Source organism: Heteronotia binoei, chromosome 10 (assembly GCF_032191835.1).
Source record: "Heteronotia binoei isolate CCM8104 ecotype False Entrance Well chromosome 10, APGP_CSIRO_Hbin_v1, whole genome shotgun sequence".
NCBI classification, from domain to species: domain Eukaryota; kingdom Metazoa; phylum Chordata; class Lepidosauria; order Squamata; family Gekkonidae; genus Heteronotia; species Heteronotia binoei.
The window spans coordinates 72,518,598-72,537,664 of NC_083232.1; positions in this window are offsets into that span (position 1 = coordinate 72,518,598).

A 19,067-nucleotide genomic window follows, 5' to 3' on the forward strand; every position below is an offset into this window, starting at 1 on the left:
GACAGTACATTGACTTGGATCATAACTACATTACCACTAGTAGGGCTGTCAATTCCCAGTTGGGGGCAGGGGATTTCCCTGGTTTGGAGGCCCTCCCCCCACTTCACAGTTATCAGAATGCAAAGCAGGGAGGGAAATGTCTGTTGGGCACTCCTTTATACTCAATGGAGACTGGTCCCCATGGGGTATTATGGGGAATAGACCTGTGAGTATCTGCGGCTCAGGGGGACCCCCCTGTTTTTTGAGGTACAGGCACCAAATTTTCAGCATAGCATCTGGTGCATCTCCTAAAAACCTCACCAAGTTTCAAAAAGAAGGTGCCCCCATCTTCCATTATTTCCAATAAAGGAGTTAAGTCCCTTTAAATGTGATGGCCAGAACTCCCTTTGGGGTTCAATTGGGCTTGTCACAACCTTGTTCCTGGCTGCACCACCAAAGTCTCTTGGCTCAACCCCCAAAGTCCCCAGGTATTTCTTGAGTCAGACCTGGCAACCCTGCCTAACAGTTGAAAAGGAGGGAGGGTAGTTTTTGCAAATTTCCTGCTCCCAATGGAGGAGGAGGAGGAGGAAGAAGAAGACCACAGAGTTGTGGTCTTTTCTCTGAATCAGAGTCTCAGAGTGGCTTATAATCTCCTTTATTTTCTTCCCCCACAACAGACACCCTGTAAGGTAGGTGGGGCTAAGAGAGCTCTCCCAGAAGCTGCCCTTGCGAGAGCTATGGCTGATCCAAGGCCATTCCAGCAGGTGCAAGTGGAGGGGTGGGGAATCAAACCCAGTTCTCCCAGATAAGAGTCTGCATACTTAACCACTACACCAAACTGGACTCCTTCATACCCCACTTTACCCAAGGGAATACCAAGCCCTCAGACCACAACAAGCTGGTTGTGGGTAAGGCTGGAATGTTTACTTCTCTGTGTACTGCTCCGTTCAGAGCCAGTAGGATCCATGCCAGTCCTCCGCATCAGCCAGGAGAACTGCTAAACTGCTAATAAGGTACTGGCTTTACATACGGAAAGAAAGCCCTAATTAGAGGTAGATCCTTGTAATACAGTGTAGATTATGCAAGCCACTTTCTGGTTGCTCTAGGAGACCAGGGAAAAAATGGCTGGTCTGGCTTGTTAAGGATGCTGAACTCTCTCTAGTGTGGAAAGGGAGACTTCAGGCTCAGTGTGGGAGACTTTTCACACATGCGATGCAATGCATAAAGCAGAGGAGAGCGATTCCTCATCCACATATGCTTTCTAGTACAAAAGCCTGGATTATAACAATTAAATTTTGGTTATGTTTATATTTTATGAGTAGCCCCAATAGTCTCATTGCATGCAAGCTATCTGAACCCCAATTATCTGCATGGCTACCCAATATAGAAAAAAAATCTCCCTAATTGGGTTCAGTTTTGATGATTTAGTCTCCCTCCATGAGAGTCAGTATTAAACTGCTAATGAAACCATTGAGTCAGGGTGGTTTGGTTCTACTTAATCTACAAATTTATTACATAGCAGCTCAATTAAAAGCAATTGTTTTTTACTCATATCCAAACTATCTGAAACAATGGGTCATGATTGAACAAGACATATACCATTAAAGAAGTTCTTTGGAACCATTCTAGTGAGAGGCCATGGAACTCATGTAAAAATCCTTTTTTAATGTGTTCACTGGCTATTTGGGATAAATACAGAAATGTGTTGGCTCCTGCAATATCACCAGTTAGTTCCTTTCTGGGACAGAGATGGTTTGGCCCTGGTAAATCAATGGATTCGTTCAAATACTGGAGGGCAAAAAAGATATTCAGACTATGTGATATTACTAACAAAGGAAAGTTGAGGTCCAAAGAATGATTGGGAGACAAAATATGGATTGGAAATATCTTGGTTTCAATACCAACAACTTCATTCTATGTCTACGGCTAATGATTTAAAATCAAAATTGCGCAGATCATTAACATCAAAAGATGTTAATGATCTGCGCAATTTTGATTTTAAATGAAAGACGGGTTTTCCAATTATAAGGAGTTTTGAAGTCTATTTACCGACTCTTGAATAAAAAGGATTGGTCATTGACTATTTCTCAACAGAAGGCTTGGCATAAAGACTGCAATATTACCCTAGATGAGGAACATTGGGAAGGTATCTGGGCTAATTCATTATATAATCTAAGTATCATTATTAGGTTACATAACTATAAATTATTTTCAAGATGGTATCTTACACCAAAGAAGCTCTTTTATAGGAAATCTTTGTCAAATCCAGATTGTTGGAAGCAGTGTGGGTCTCTGGGCTCATTTATTCATTGCTGGTGGGAATGCCCACTAGTAAAGGAATTTTGGATTAGCATTTTAAAGGTAACAAATGATATTATTGGGGGTACTGTTCCTAACACAGCTGAGTCAGTTTTATTAAACTTTTGGGGCAATACGAAAATTACTAAATTGGATAGGAATCTAGCTGTGATATTATTATTAGGGGCAAAAACAGTGTTAGCACAAAATTGGAAGAAAAAAACTGCCTATGGTTCGAAGTTGGTTTAATAAGGTATGGGATTTCTTCATATCTGATAAATTGGCAACACGGTTATTGATAGCTGATAATCCTTTATAAAAAGCAGATTTTGAGGAGAAATGGTCTTTTTTAATTACATTGCTTCTCAGAATACTATGGACTGTAGATTGCCAAAGAAATATGTAGATGTCATCTTTTATTGATTTGCTATGTCTATACTGCTTATTTTTGACCATAATGTCTATGTCACTTCTGTATGTATTTATTGATGTTTCTTTTTTGTTTTATTTGGCTTGCTCTTATTATTGTTTTTATTTATATATATATATTTTAATGTTTTGCTTTGCAATTTTAAAAAAGAATGGGATTGTGAACTATACCACTGTTTACAGCAATAACAATATGGAATATCCTCCTCTGACTGCACCCTGCCCTGGATGGCCAAGGCTAGCCAGATCTTATTAGATCTTGAAAGCTTAGCAGGGTTGGCCCTGGGAGTAAGATGGGAGACCACCAAGGAAATCCAGGGTTGTTGCTACAATGAGGCAGACAATGGCAAACAACCTTTGTTCATCCCTTGCCTTGAAAACCTTAGGCAACCAGTGAGAGTCCAAGGAGTGTGGGGACATTAGGGGCACTGTCAGGCAACAGCATAAAGACAGTTCTGTGGAAAACCCCACAAGTGGTGTCATGCCTCTCTAGAAATCGCTGGAAACTTTATGGCAAAACCATACAGTCTCTCTGGTGATTCTTAGAATGGACTGTAATCAGTTTCAGGTTTTCTACTTCTTTCTAAAAGCTATTTTTTTAAACATTATTTTTTTCCTACTGGATGCAGAAACAGCCGTGGGAATCTGGGAACCTTAGTATCTTGTCTAATACGCCATGCTTTGTTTCAGATTTCTGCAATCATACACACTAAATAATGCACTTTCAAACCACTCTCAATACACTTTCCAACTGGATTTTACTGTATGAACTGGCAAAATCCAGTTGGAAAGTGTACTGGAAGTGGATTGAAAGTGCATTATTTAGTGTGTGTGTGACCACAGCCCAGAGTCCTATAACACTGTTTCTTATATGTCTCATCCCGTAAATTGCATTGGTTTTCATTGTGTTATCAGCCTTGAGCCTCAGTGAGAAAGATGGACTATAAATAAAGTAAATAAATTTTGCCCCAAACTATGATTATGAGTTCACATCAATAGCATCTGAAAGGCAATTGGAAATCTCACGTGAGATGATTTGGCAGAAATGGCACCAGACAGCCAATGATGAACATATTTCAGACAGCGGCATATTTCAGCACAGAATGAGGTGTACATAGCTGAAATGCTATGCTTGTTTGCCTGGGAGTACACCCCAGAATTGTACCAGATTTTCTCGGATCCGGAAATTGCAGTTGGTGTAGAACGCAGCAGCCAGGCTGCTATTGGGTCTCTCTATATGGCAGCACAAACAGCCAAGGCTGCAGGAACTGCACTGGCTGCCAATAGTATTCCGGATTCACTACAAGGTGCTGGTTATTACCTTTAAAGCCCTATATAGCCAAGGACCTGTCTACCTTAGGGACCGTCTCTCCCCACATGTTCCCCAGAGGGTACTCTGATCTGGATCACAGAATTTACTGTCAATCCCCAGGCTGAGGGAGGCGAGACTGAAGGCTACCAGAGAAAGAGCCTTCTCGATTGCGCCCCCCCCACTGGTGGAACCAACTCCCAGAAGATGTAAGGGCCTTGTGGGACCTTGCCCAGTTCCGCAAGGCCTGTAAAACAGCTCTATTTAGACTTGCCTTTAGTTAAATTACAGTATAAGTAGATGCCCAACATCGCTGAATTTAATAGTATCAACACTAGCACCAAAATTGTTTTAGATCATTTAAAATTGTTTTAACTTGTTTTAAATTGTTTGATCGGCAAGGATTGTTAATTTTAATTGTTTACTATTGTTTTATTGTCTGGGTTTGACCGTTGTCAGCTGCCCTGAGCCTGCTTCATTGGGGAGGGTGGGATATAAATAAGAGAAGTAAATAAATAAAATGCCATAACTGAGGGGAAAGGGGCTGGAAAATGGCCTCCATAGTGACAGTCTAGGAAATCCCCCTTGTGTCTATGGTCTGTACCACAGATATTAGGGAAAATTCTAAGAGCATCATCTGGATGTGATGTTGTAGACTCTACTCTACCATTTAAAAAAATTTAAATGTTAAAATATTTTGATGTTCATCATCTCGCAGACTCTATTTGTGTGGAAAGATGTAATGGAAAAGTCTGAATAAATTAATCAAACATAATGCAATCCTGTGCAACTTTATTCCAGTCTAAGCCCAGTTATTTCAATTATCTTAGACTAGTCTAAATCAGCAGGAAATTGTGCTTTTTATAGGTCCACAAGGTCCAGGAAAATGAATATTTCACCCAGTCTTTCACAATGAATACTTCTATTGCTAGGGTTTTCCATTCTCATTTTAAAATGGCACACTCCATAAAATGAAATTTTCAAGTAATGTTAGACCCAACAATGCCATTTGTACCCCCCAAAGCAAATTGCCCAGGAGAGCAAACCAATGAAATTAGAAACTCCTGCCCATTCTGCTTTCACTGACCAACGTTCTGTTCCAATCCCTCCCCCTCCCCGCTCACTAGAAATTGCATCCAGTCCCGCTGTGTGGAGGATGATTAGCTTCTGTATAGAACATTATATTTTCCCGAGTTTCCAGTCCAATCACAATTTCCTCCTTCGCATTACTTCTTCTTTCTAAACCCTCTAATTGCCTTGGAATCATTAGCTCTTGTTGCCTCTTTGATTTGATTACTCGGCTGCTGCTCTCGGGTCAGGGAGAAGAACCTGAGCAAAGAGCAGATGAGACTGAACGGCAGCGCTTCAATATTTCACGATGATTAGGGGTTGAGAAAGCATGTACATTGTGCACTTGCTAGCACAGGAGGGCCCTCCCTTTGCACCTGGTGTGATGAAAGGTTGTGGCGGGGTGGGGGGGGGAGAGAAATTTGACTGCAATACAGGCAGAGAGGAGCTAGTTCATATTAGCACTGGAATCTGCTGCCTGGGAATTGGGCATTGGTTCCCTGGATATTTCTTTCATGTTGACAAATCAAAACCTCCTTCAGCTAGGTGATTTCATGTAGGCCCAGGTTTGGTAGTAGAACTCTGCATGTAGTCAGAGGAACTGTTGTTGTTACTTCTCCCAGCAAGAGATTACCAATTACCAGGTGGCTATTGTGGCTGCATATAGCAGAGATGCTGCAAATTTCACACTAAATGTGTTTGACAGTTAAACATACCATGACTGACTGTAACAATCAAAGGTGAGCCAATCACCAGGTTTTTTGGGTTTGGTACTGAATGTCTCAAATGCCTGTTGAAAAGGTTTGTATCAGTTCCCCCCCCCCTCCCCGCCAAAACTGTGCATGCAAGGCCAGCCCTAGTCTATCTGGCACCCTAGGCAAGGCTAACTTCTGGCACTTCCCCTTCCCCCACACGAATAACCAATTTTCAAAAACAGATGAATTGTGGGAAAAATGAAAAGCACAAAACTTGAAATTGCTCCCTGACCTGGATAGCCCAGGTCACTGAGGCATGTGGGGGGGAGGACCCAATTCGGTGCCCTCTGAAGACCAGTAATCTCCTAGTTTGCCTAGTGACAGTGCTAGCCCTGTGTGCATGCACAAAATGCTGCCAGTCCAAACAGATCAGCAGCCATTAACATTACTAAGGACTACTTGATGAGTACAAAAATGCAGATTTAAAAAAAATAATTGTGTTTATTTATGACTGATTTATATGCTTAACTCTCTTGGCGTTTTCGCACTGACCTTACTCCGGAGCGACGTCCCTCTTCACCGCGCAGCGTCTGCGTGGATTTCGCACACGTTGCTCCGCAGAACCCGGAAGAGCCGCAAAGTCCCGCGGCTTTTGCGTCGCAAATGTAAACTGGGTTTTGGCGGTTTACATTTGCGACGCAAAAGTCGCGGGACTTTGCAGCTCTTCCGGGTTCTGCGGAGCCACGTGTGCGAAATCCGCGCAGACGCTGCGCGGTAAAGAGGGACGTCGCTCCGGAGTAAGGCCAGTGCGAAAACGCCCTCTGTTTAAACAACTGCCTACTGAACAGCAAGAATGGGGGAATGGTGGCAGAATACATATGTGCAAACCCTCATTATGCTGTGCTGCACTGTTTGGAAGGAACAATATTAAGAGCCCTCTGAGCAGTCATGAATGGGTCAATGGATAAACAACCCATTGAAAAATTGGCTCCCTGTTCATGACTGGAGAACAGGATGTGAACTGAACCAGTGGGTATTAAAGCATCCTTAGCATATGGTATGCATGTATCACAGAGGGAGAATAAATTCTTCCTTGTGAAGACACATTTCTCAGTGCTGGCTGTGCCAATCATTCATTCCAGCAAAAAAAGGGGGAGGGGGAACACCCTAACAACCTGAGTGATTTTAAGAGTAACACATTTTGGAAAGATACAGAATGTACAGCAATTAGATGTGTCAATCTGTTAGAAAATGGTATGCTGCTAAGATTCTGTACTAAAGTAGCTGAAGCAAAGTATTTGGTTGCAAAGGTAAAGGCAGCTAATGAAAGGGAGGAAGGCTTTGTACACTTTTATTGAGGTGAAATCTTGCCTCCATCCTGTCTACGGACTAAACTAAACATGACTATGTCCTCATGACTCGTGTCCTCCATAGGAACACCACTGCCACTTTAAAGTGATTTAAACATGACACAAGCACAGAACGTTAGGCTCTCAGACAATGGGCTGAAGGGATTTTGTTTCCCTTTACATGCCTTTCCAAGTGCCAAAATCAGCTTTCTCTTTGTGTGGTCATTTGGGCACTTTAAAAATGTTAGGAAATTCTGTTTGAAGTTCTATTTCTTTATTTCAAACAGTGCGATGGATCACTGGATCAAATAATCATTGAGGCATTTAACATGAAAAAGCAAAAACATATTTATTTCTACAGGGAAAGGGTACTGGGAGGTGAAAATAACAAACACTATAGAACTACATGCTTACACGAGAAGATCATGTGCTTAATGGAAGACCACTTCCTCCTTCTTGACCTCTCTGCCTGAATAAAGGAAGTCACCTGACTAACTGACCAAACAAACAAAACAGGTTTTCCCGCTTCTAGACTTTGATTGACAGAAGTCAGTATCTTCTTCCTAGGTCATGCAGACAATAGGGAATCAGGCACATTAACCCTATAATGACTGGAACTTTAGAACATTGCAAAGGACATTAACCCTATAATGACTGGAACTTTAGAACATTGCAAAGGACACACAGAACAGATATATATTTCTAACAGAAAATGCATTGGTGGGATGGGCAGGCAAGAGTGTCTGATCAGGATTGGATCCTTGTGTAATTTTATATCATTTTAAAAGGGCAGCAGCATCCTTGTGGCAGACAAAAGGATGCTGCACATCTAGTTTGGGTCTGGGATCCAGCTAGACATGTGTTTAAAACATTTTTATTCTGGCCTTCCTTCAAGATGTATATGTTTTCTCTGCTCCCATTTTATCTTTACAGCAGTTCTGTGATGGAAGTTAGGGTGATTGGCTTAAGGTCAGCCAGTGAGTTTCATGGTACTAAAATCAGGAAGGGATTTTCCTCTTATGCTATTGCAAGCAAAAGGGCTAGACTTATTGCACTTTTGCACATGCTGAATAATGCACTTTCAATGCACTGTAGCAATCATTTGCAAGCGGATTTTGCTGTTTTCACACAGTTGCAAAGTGCATTGAAAGTGAACTGAAAGTGCATTATTCAGTGTGTGTGAAAATGCTGCTAGTCTAATTTTTTCACGTGAAAGCTAGGAGTTTGGGAGAACTATTTATTTATTTACTTCATTTATACACCCCTTTTCTCTCCAAGGGGACCCAACATGTTTTTCATCACTCTCTTTTCCTCCATTTTATCCTCACAACAACTCTGTGAGAGAGGTTAGGCTGAGAGCACATGACCGGACCAAGGTCACCCAGTCGGCTTCCGTAGCAGAGTAGAAATTCAATCCTGGGCCTCCCAGATCCTGGTTCTGACATTCACACCATCCCATCACAAGGGCTATGGCAATAAATCTTTATAACATTATAATGATGCAACGGCAATTTCCAACTTTTTGTCAAAGCCCTCCAAAAGCTCTCTAGTGGCTCAGCAGGGTAAGAATGAACAAAAAAATGTCAGCTGATGAATGAAAGTGCTACGAAACTCCCATGTGGACACTCCATTGCTGGTGTGAATGCAGAGGCAGGCTTACTTTTGGGGGGGAACTATACAAAGGTCAAAGATGCCCCCATCCCTTAACTACCTAGCTTGCTAGGAGGTAGGGGAGAAAGATGGCAGTGGATGGGGCCAGGCCCTGCTGCAGGTGACACGTGTCCTGGCTTCCTAGCACACAGTCACAGCTGCAGCCTGCTTGGTATGTGAGGAATGGGTGGCCAGATGGCTGTGCAGGGGCAGGATGGTGAGAGGGGGAGGGGCCTTCAACCACCCAGTAGTCGGTTGCTGAGCCCCTTTTGACTCCTTCAGCTATAGGGTGGTGGAAGCGGAATCCAGTTTCCACCCCCCTCCCTTGTCACCTCTGGATGAGGGGGAGGACTTTTGGTCAGAAACAACTGCTAATAACTCCAGTGGCTTTGGACCTCTTTTCCACCACCCAACAACTGATTGCCAGGCCCACAAGTGGAGTACAGGGCTCAGGAGTCAGCTGGAGAGTGATTGGACTCCCCCCCCTTCTATTCTTTGCCCCCCCCCTTCTATTCTGTACAGCTCACCAGCCATCCTTGCGCATCAGAGAGGCAACCAAGGGGGGCCATCTTGCTACCTACACAGCAGCCAGGGCCCCTCTTCATGGCCGAGGGACACCAGCTTCCAGACCCCCCAGAATTACAGCTCACCTCCAGACTACAAAGATCGGTTACACTGGAGAAAATGGCTGCTTTGGAAGGTGGACTGGACTCAATTGCGTTATACCGCATTGAAGTCCCTTTCTCCCCAAAGCCTGCCTTCCGCAAATCTCCAGGTATTTCCCAATCCAGAGCGAGCAATCCTGTCCTGGCCTCCACTTATACAAGGTGTTGGGCACCTGACCCATTATCCCATGGCTAAGACCACCCCTATGTGAATGCCTCTGCAATTGTGGCAGCAACGACAAGGAAACATGAAGACCTCACCTTGTAGATGCATCCCAAGTTTGGTCTTCAAGACCCTTTTTGATCCAGAGTGGTGTGGGAACCATTTTCCTGTGGTTTCTCTCCACATTACCATGACAACGCAGGGGAACATGTATAAGTCCTTCCCTCCTGATCACCAGCTGGCCAAGAGCGAGTGGGTCAAAGGGCCTGCCAGGTGGTGATTGGCTTTGCCCATCTGATTCCAGGTTTCCATCTGCATGGGAAGCCCAGAACCACAGGTTACCCCAGCTGTGTGGGTAGAAGCTCTGTGGAAGCAGATTCTTAATGGCTGTGATTTTGAAGCTATTATCAACCATTATTAATGAGCAGCGCAGAGGGGAGTGGGAATTAAAGCAGCAGAAGGAAACAAAGATCATAAACAAGAACGAATTAGTGGGGTTCTGCACATCTCTTTGATGTAGTAAACTAATCTTTGGAGGCACTTTGGTTAATTAGCAAGCTCTAACTGTAGATGACAGAATACTGAAAGGGCCCGCAAAGCCTCCAGAGGAGGTTCTGAGTAGACGTTTGAATTGCTTCTGCACATGTTAATACCTTGACAATTTATCAACAAGATGAATTATGTTTTGTTGCATCCTTTAAAACTGAACTGCGGTGAGGGGAATGGACCAATGTTTAGCAAAGCTATGTTTTGAAAAACAGTGTCGCTTGTGATTTTGTTTTTCAGGATACTAAATTTGCTATTCCTTGCCAAAAGCATAAATCATATGTCATTAACAAATAAAGTACATGCACCATGGTAGTTTGTTTGGAGAATTTTTAACATTTTCACAGCTGGACTATTTCTGGATGATTGGTTTGCAGCTGCAGCAGATTTTTCATTTTCATAGACTAAAACAGGAACTGGTTACACCGAAAGAGGGACGCCTGCCCACCTTTTCATTGCCCAACCTTTCCATGAGATATGGCAGCAGATCACTCTTACTTCTGAGGAGAAGCTATAGCTCAGAAGCAGAGCATCAGTTTTAGGTTCCAGGTTCAATCTCTGGTCTTTCCAGTTTAACAAAAAGCAGATATCAGGTGATAGAAGAGACCCTGAAGAGTTGCTGCTAGTCAGAGTAGAGTGGACGGTACTGACATTGATAGATAAAGGGCAGCTACACATGTTCATGTGGTTCTACAGTGTCTGTTATATTGGCTACAAAAGACTAGATTGTAATGAGATGAGCTTTAGTCAGTTAAGCAGGGCCATTGTTCAGTGGCTGAACATATGAACATGAAGCTGCCCTACACTGAATTTATCAAGGGTTCATCCAAGTCAGTCTTGTCTACTCAGACTGGCAGCAGCTCTCTAGAGTCTCAGACCAAGATCTTGCACATCACCTGCTATTTTGTCCTTTTAACTGGAATTTAACCTGCACATTAAGAAGATATTTGGCAACTGAGCCACAGCCCATCCTTGCTTTGCATACTGAAGGTCCTGGCTTCTGTCCCCAGGAGCAAATTTTTGGGAAGACCCTTTTTTGCCTGAGATCTTGGGGGACTGCTGCTGGTCACTGAAAACAACATGGAGTAAGGTGAATTGGTGGTGTGAGTTGATATAAGGTGACTTTGCATATTCACAAGAGGGTATCTAGGTGGCAACTGAGATGGCTTATTGTGTCATCATTGACGTCACAGGCAGTGTCCAAGTGAGGCCCACAACAGTTGCACCATTTTATTGCAAATAGCATCCTACATACAAGAATGTGCTATTGAGCAGGAAGAATCGCATTTAAATAGTTCTCCTGAGCTGCAGTTTGAGTGTGGATCTCTACTCTCCGCAACCAACAAGAGTTATGAGATATAAATTGTGGTTATCTTAGTACTTAGTAGCTGTCTACTGAAGGCTTTTTGGCTCAAACACTAGCTGAATTGCAAGTTGGAAATACCTCCTCTTAGATTGGCTCCATGTGCTACATAGGTGCCCTTTAGAAGTTACATCAGTTAAAGTTTTCTCTTTTTTACTATAAATAGACAGGCACAGATGGCATCATAATACAACCTCCACACATGAATTACATGGTTATGATATTTTGTGTGTGTGCTTCAGATTCTTCCCTTGCAACACTTTTCTTCCAAAAAAGCAGAGGCGCTTGAAGAACTCTGAGTTCTTTGCTTTATCCTTGGTGTTTCTGGTGCATAGTTGGAGTAAATGTTATCCTACCAATTTTAATTAAGAGACCAATTTACTACTTCTTGCTCAAACCAGTTTGGTGTAGTGGTTAAGTGTACAGACTCTAATCTGGAAGAACTGAGTTTGATTCCCCACTCCTTCACATGCACCTGCTGAGTGACTTTGGGTCAGTCACAGAGCAGTTCTCGAATGAGCTCTTGCAGCCTACCTCGCAGGGTGTCTATTGTGGGGAGGGGAGAGGAAGGGAAAGGAAATTGTAAGCCACTTTAAGATTCCAAGTGAAGGTCAGGGTATAAATGCAATCTCCTCTTCCTCCTCTTCTTCTTGGCACTGAAGACCTTTTAGGGCTGAACTGAGAGGAAGGCTTTTCCCATGTGGCTTGTTCAGTCACAAAGCCTCAGTTGCAATGTCAGGTCACTTGCTGTGGTTACAGTCTTCCAGGAGATGAAATAAAAAGAACTGTAAAAGATTGGACTTCTGGTACCACAGAGCCAGTGTGGTGTAGTGGTTAAGAGGGGTGGACTCTAATCTGGAAAACCAGGCTTGATTCCTCACTCTTCCTCATGAAGACTGTTGGGTGACCTTGGGCCAATCACAGTTTTCTTAGAACTCTCTCAGCCCCACCTATCTCACCAGGTGCTTGTTGGAGGAAGAGGAAGGGAAGCCGATTGTCAGCTACTTGGAGACTTCTTACAGTAGGGAAAACAAACCATAAAGACCTACCCATCTTCTTTCACAGAGCCATTCACTCTAGGATTTGGGCTTCTTTCTCCTGATTCTCCATGAATATGAAATTCATTTCTGCTCTCCTAGAGAAGAATACTCGTTGGTTAATTTTATTCCTAGGTTGAAACTGCAAGAAAAGGCAGAGTGGCTCTGCCATGGGTAACAGCAATTAAAGAGACCCTGGAAAAGGTTGTAAAATTGACACTATGAGCACTATTCTGAAGTGAAAGGTCAGGGGTGTCTAATATAATGAAAAGTGCAGAGAAAGTAAAGGGTTGCTGCTATTTATTCTTCCGCATGATAACACGAGAACCAAGAAGCCTTAAAACTCCAAGGCAACAGATTAAATACTATATCTTCTGCATATAGAGATGGGAGAAAAGAACACTGATTATATGCATTGATTCCCAAAGTAAACCTTACAGAAGACTGGTCTGGGAACAAGAGGTTGAATCTGTGTGGAAGGAAAGCAGTAACAAGGTTGTGCAAGAGTATGCACAGTTTCATTATAGACAGATTCAACATTTCCTAAGGAGGAGCTCAGTGGTAGTCTATATGCCTTGAATACAAAAAGTCCCTAGTTCAGCACCTGGCATTTCTGGCAAAAAAAGGCATTTCTGCCTTGAACCTTGGAGAGCCACTGTCAGTCAAACCAGAGAATACTAAACTGACAGGGCCATCCTGAGCAGAATTACACCCTTCTAAGTCCACCAGGTTCCAAATCAATCAGCTTAAAAGGATGTAACTCCATTTATGATGGTACTGCCAAAGGACCAAAGGTTGGTTTGGTAAAGGAAAGCTCCATATGCTCTTCTCATGGTTTCACCCATGCAAATGAAAGATTACCTTTGTATTATTTCCCTCATTTCTTGCGCAGTTCCCTAGCACCAGCTGTAAAACAGCCCATCTGTGAGCAGTAGGTACCTTCCCCATGCAGTTCTCCCCCAGACAGAGATTCCCTCTGAGATCCCCTTCTGCTGCCAAGATTCAGCCCATCATTGTATGAAAACAAGTTATGTGACTAGGGCAGCTCCATGGGCCTCCAGAGTGACCGAGGCCCCCAGAATTTTGTCCCTTGTCTACATGTGAAACCTCTGATGTCAGCCTGAAAGGAGTGTCCCCTTTTTCTAGCAAGGGTCTTGTGCCGCCAGTTGTGCCACCAGTGTAGTTGTTTAAAAGTGGTGAGTGAGTCAAGCTACTGTCTGGTAAACCCAGATTCAAATCACTCTGCTGCGGAACCTTGGGCCACTCACACTCTCAGTCTGACCTACCTCACAGGGTTGTTGTGAAGATAAAATGGAGGAGTGGAGAATGATGTAAGCCACTTTGAGTCCTCACTGGGGAAAAGGTAGGATATAAATGAAATAAATATAACACAAGCAGCACAAGCAAATAAGGTGGATGCTTGAAGCAGCAGTTGCAGCTAAGACTGCTGCCTTCTTTCCTGATAGAGGCTCTTTATGTTTCTTCCTATAATGCAACTTTTAACGAGCTTGTGTTGAGAAGTAAAGGGGAGGCAGTGTCCTTGGCACCCACAGCTGCAGAATTAAGCTGATTCAGAGATAACAACTCATTTTGCAAACAGAAAGCAGCACAAGATTCCCAGAACTCATCATGTTTTATCAGAACAGGTAATCGAGGTAGCTTTCTCATCCGTAGTCTTAATGAACTGGTCTTGCGGCTGTGTGCATGGCTGATGATCAGTTTCATGCACCCGTGCCCATGAGAATAATCCCAGAAATCACCTGCAAAGATGCAGAACATAGCACTGAAACCCGTTTTCAGATTGCTCCTTAGTACCATATACACTGTGCCTCTGCCATCAATATGAGCAGTTTGGATAATGTCTCTACTTCTCAGAATAGCCAAACCATGGGGACTTGTTTATTCTTCTGGTGATGGTGCTCACCGGTACTGAGTGCCGGCATCTTTTTGGGAGGAGCTCTCTCAAGTCCTGAAGGGGGAATTTATGGAAATTATCACTGCCTTATATAGAAGTAATAGCACTCCCTCCTGTTTAGGTAACATATTTTCCATTATGGAATTACAGATGAGAGGTCAAAGCAGAAACACTATCTCTGTTCCATCTCTTTTCGTTCCCTTAAGCTTCTGTGTACAGATTGGTAATGTTCTCTGCCTTTCCCACTGGGATGTAGACTGTAGAGCCTACTGTAAAAAAAACCAAAAACACCACAAATTACAGAGCAGTGTGTCTTACCCAAATCTCAGCACCACTAAGTGGAAGCATGGGCAGTCAATCACCTACGTTCTCTGTGGGGAGTCCTCTTTTTGCCCAGAATGCAGTTTTTGCCTGTTTGTCTTCTCTGTTGGATGATCCCTCCACTCCTCCACTGACGTGTTCCCAGCTCTTTCCTTTACATTAATCTAAAGACAATTGTCAGCAGGCCTGGCTTTATTTATTATCAGAATAACACAACTCAACTAAACAGACTCCTGTGGATTCTATGAGCCACACAAGGGGCTTTGCTAGAATCAGACTCTGACACCTGTAATAAATACCACAAGCTCCAGGCCTTCAAAGTCTCAACACTGGCATCTCTCTGAATCACAGTATTGGCTGTTAAGCAATAATTTATTAGGGAACCTATCCATTTGTCATTGCTTACTTGAATCCCTTGAATGTCCATGTCTTCCATTTTCCCTGCAGTTCCAGGAGTCAGAATTGCACTTTGGAAAAGCTGATGTGCTAAGGGATGGACAACCTTGTTTAATGTAAGAGCCACATAGAATAAATGTCAGAAGTTTGAAAGCTGCAAGACATGAATGTCAGATGCTTAAGGGAGGGAGGGAAGGAAGGAAGGAAGGAAGGCAGGCAGGCAAAGAGATGGGAAAGGGGAGGTGAAGGTGGAAAGAAAGCAACATTAAATGCATTCTCCAAGCCTCTGACTTGCTTGGCTTGCTCTGACTTGCTTGGTTTGGAGAAGCAATTTAACAAGAGCAATGCCTTCTCCAAGCCAGCCAATGGGTTAGTGGGGGCTTTGAGAGCCACACAATATGTGTGAAAGAGCCACATGTGGCTCCCAAGCCACGGTTTGGTCACCCTGCAATAGGCCAAAGCGTCAAAGCTGACTAAACGCAGACTGGGAGCCCAAAATGGCTCTGGAAAAGGGCCATACCCTCTCAACTGGAGGGCATAAAGCCAGTTGAAGAGAGAGTAGGCACCACCATGTTCTTTCTGTCTTATGTTGGAATGGCTTTTATGCTTTTTTTGTATGAGTATTTTAGCTTGACTAATTCTTTTAATGAAAATTTTGAGAATAACATAGATTTTAAAGATGTGCTTTTATCATATGAACATATGAAGCTGCCTTATACTGAATCAGACTCCCCCTTGGTCCATCAAAGTCAGTATTGTTTTCTCAGACTGGCAGCAGCTCTCCAGGGTCTCAAGCTGAGGTTTTTCACACCTATTTGCCTGGACCCTTTTTTGGAGATGCCGGGGATTGAACCTGGGACCTTCTGCTTCCCAAGCAGATGCTCTGCCACTGAGCCACCGTCCCTCCCTCATGTGTGTTGTTAATCTGTTAGCTACCTGGGCAGAAACCAAAGAAGAAACTTTGTACATAAAATAAACGAACGAAGGTGATGGCCTTGTGAGTGTCTAATGGGAAAAGAATTGTGGGTCTGTTCAAAATACTCCACGATTGCGTCAACCCAATTTCCAGCAATCCTATGCCGAGCTCAGACTGAGTGGGGGTGGGTGCTAATCTTCATTTCCTTGTCCCCCAGCAGTCGCCCAAACACACTGTCACAAAGCAGCCAAAATAAACACAGTTAGCACACACACACTTTTGTGATCTTAGTGGGGCAATTTACTCACAGGAGTTGCTGGATTTAATCATCTGCTGTATTTCAACCAATTTCTTCAGACTAACAGGAAAATGAAAGCAAAACAGCTTAGGGGGTGGAGTTTTCCTCCAAACAAACACAGGGACTAGGGGTCCCAACCCTCCCGCTCTAGCGGGGGACCCCAGGTTTCCGAGCCTCTTCCCCCGCTCCCCAAAAAAACGGAAGCGGGGGGAGAAGCGGTGTCCTCCTGCTGCTGCTGGCGGCGTCGGGGGCTGCCGGGGAGGCTCGCCGCTCAGTTCAGGTCCCCGGGCATTAGGGCTGATGCCAGGCTCCTCCTCCCCCGACGGCTTCTCTTCCCCCTGGGCCCGGGCTGGAGAGGCGGCAGCAGCAGCAGGAGGCGCTCTTGCTCTGAAGCCTCTGCCCTTCTGGAAGAGGGAAAACAGCGGCGGGGGGCTGAGACTCTTGACCGGCTCGTCCTCTCGGTTGCTGCCCTCCGGGGACGTGGAAAGGCGCATTTTCTTCTTGCAGGGCTACTGCGTGTCATGCCTGCCCCTGCTGACTCAGAGCAGGTGCCTGCTTCTGACCCCGCCCCTGCTGTGCAGATGCCTTCAGCAACAGAGGACGTAAGTCCTGAAGGAGCCAGCCAGCAGCAGGGGCCACCTGAAACCAATCTGGCCACACCAGGTACTAGCTCATCTCCCCCAGACTCACCAACACCTGGGGCCCGCCTGCGCGAGAGGAGACGCCTGGAATTCAGGAACAGGCGTAGAGAGGCGCGCATGCGGGCTAGAAGAGATCTGAGCCCGGAGTTCTAACGAGCCAATTAGCCAGCAGTATATCTGGGATCCTGGCCTCAGGCCAAACTGTGCTGGCAACAAGCGAACACCCTTGGATGTGTCTGCGTCTCGCACCCCTTGCTTCGGACAGAACCTGTGCATTCCTGACCCGGCCTGACTCATAGACTGGTATTCTGGACTCTGGCTTTGCTTATCGGACTGGCTTAGGTATCGTTTGATCTCGGCTTTGCTTCCCGGCTTCTGACTCTCGGCTCTGTTTCCCGGCTTCTGACTTTCGGCTCGGCTCCCCGGTTTCTGACTCTCGGCTTCCCTGACCAAGCTTCCGTCTCACCCTCCAGCCTGCCTGTTTACGTTATCAATCAACTGGACTGTTTTACGACCACTCCCTGTGCTTCGCCTGAGCTGTCTGCGAGAGGTCCTGGCTCGTTGCCAGGACGATAGCAGCCGCAGCTTCGTGTCAGAGACTCGGGCCGTGACAGCTTGCCAGCACCCAAAACTCACCAGGCACGCTCATGACGGACCAAGCGGCAGAAGGCATGGACCCCTTGCCGGGGCTCCTAGACCAGGTGCAGCAATTAACCCAAGCGGTGATTACTCTGCAGCAGCAGACTGCGTCCAATGCCGTGGCCTTGGCTGCCGCCGCCGCTCCCCGCTCTCGCTGCCCGGTGAGCATTCCTGAGAAATTCGCAGGAAACCTGGAAGAGTTCCCTGCCTTCCTCGCCCAGTGTGAACTATACATGGAGATAAGGCAGGGCGACTTCCCTACAGACAAAACAAAAGTCTGTTTTATCCTGAGCCTGCTTAAAGGGCCAGCGGCCAAGTGGGCCACTCCTCTGCTGCTAGAGCCCTCGCCGCTGCTAGCAGACTACACACGGTTCAAGGCACACTTCCAGGCCGCCTATGCCAACCCTGTGCGTGCTGAGACAGCTAATCGCAAGATACGGGCTCTGCACCAAGGCCAGAACTCTGTGTCTCAGTATACCACAGAGTTCCAGCTGCTGGCTCAAGACCTGGCCTGGAATGAAGCTGCCTTGGTGGACCAGTACACTGAAGGCCTCTCGGATGCCGTCCTGGACGAACTGGCACGCACCGACCGCCCAGCCGCCCTCCAGGACCTGATCCTGCTGTGTCTACGCATTGATGGGCGACTGCAAGGTCGGCGCCAGAGGCAGAAGAGGGGCGCTACTCCAACAAGGCCCCCCCCGGCGGCTCCCGTTCCAGGTACCCCAGCTTTACCGCCGGCTGTAGAACCCATGCAGCTGGGCGGCGCCCGCCCTCGCCTGACCCCCGAGGAGAAGAACCGACGGCGCACCCACAACCTGTGCCTGTATTGTGGAGGGGACGGGCATTTTGCAAGCTCCTGCCCGGCCAAATCAAAGCGCACCCCGAGCTCCGCTGCCTCGGTAAAAGGCCAGCCCCAGGTCTAGCCGGATCTCCTGGCCTGGGGCACTCCTTGAGGTCCTCTAGCTCCGTCCATCCACCACCCACCCCGTTCCTGGTCCCGATCCGCCTGCAGCTTCCCGACGACCGGTGGATCTTCGTCCATGCCATGTTGGACTCAGGGGCTGCCTGCTGCTACATGGACAGCCACTTTGCCAAGGAGCATGGCGTCCCCGTTCGGGAAAAGGGAACTCCTACACTGGTCGAGGCAGTGGATGGTCGTCTGCTGCGTTCGGGGCCGGTCCGCCACGAAACTCTACCACTCGTTTTGTGGGTCCAACAGCGCCAAGGGAAGCAGACCTTCGATTTGGCCCGCATGCCACGCTTCCCTGTTATCTTGGGCCTGTCCTGGCTGCAAGCCCACAACCCCCATGTGGACTGGGTGCAACGTGAACTGAGTTTTTCGAGTACCCTCGCACCCTGTTCCCCGCTACCACCCGACTCGACTCAGGTG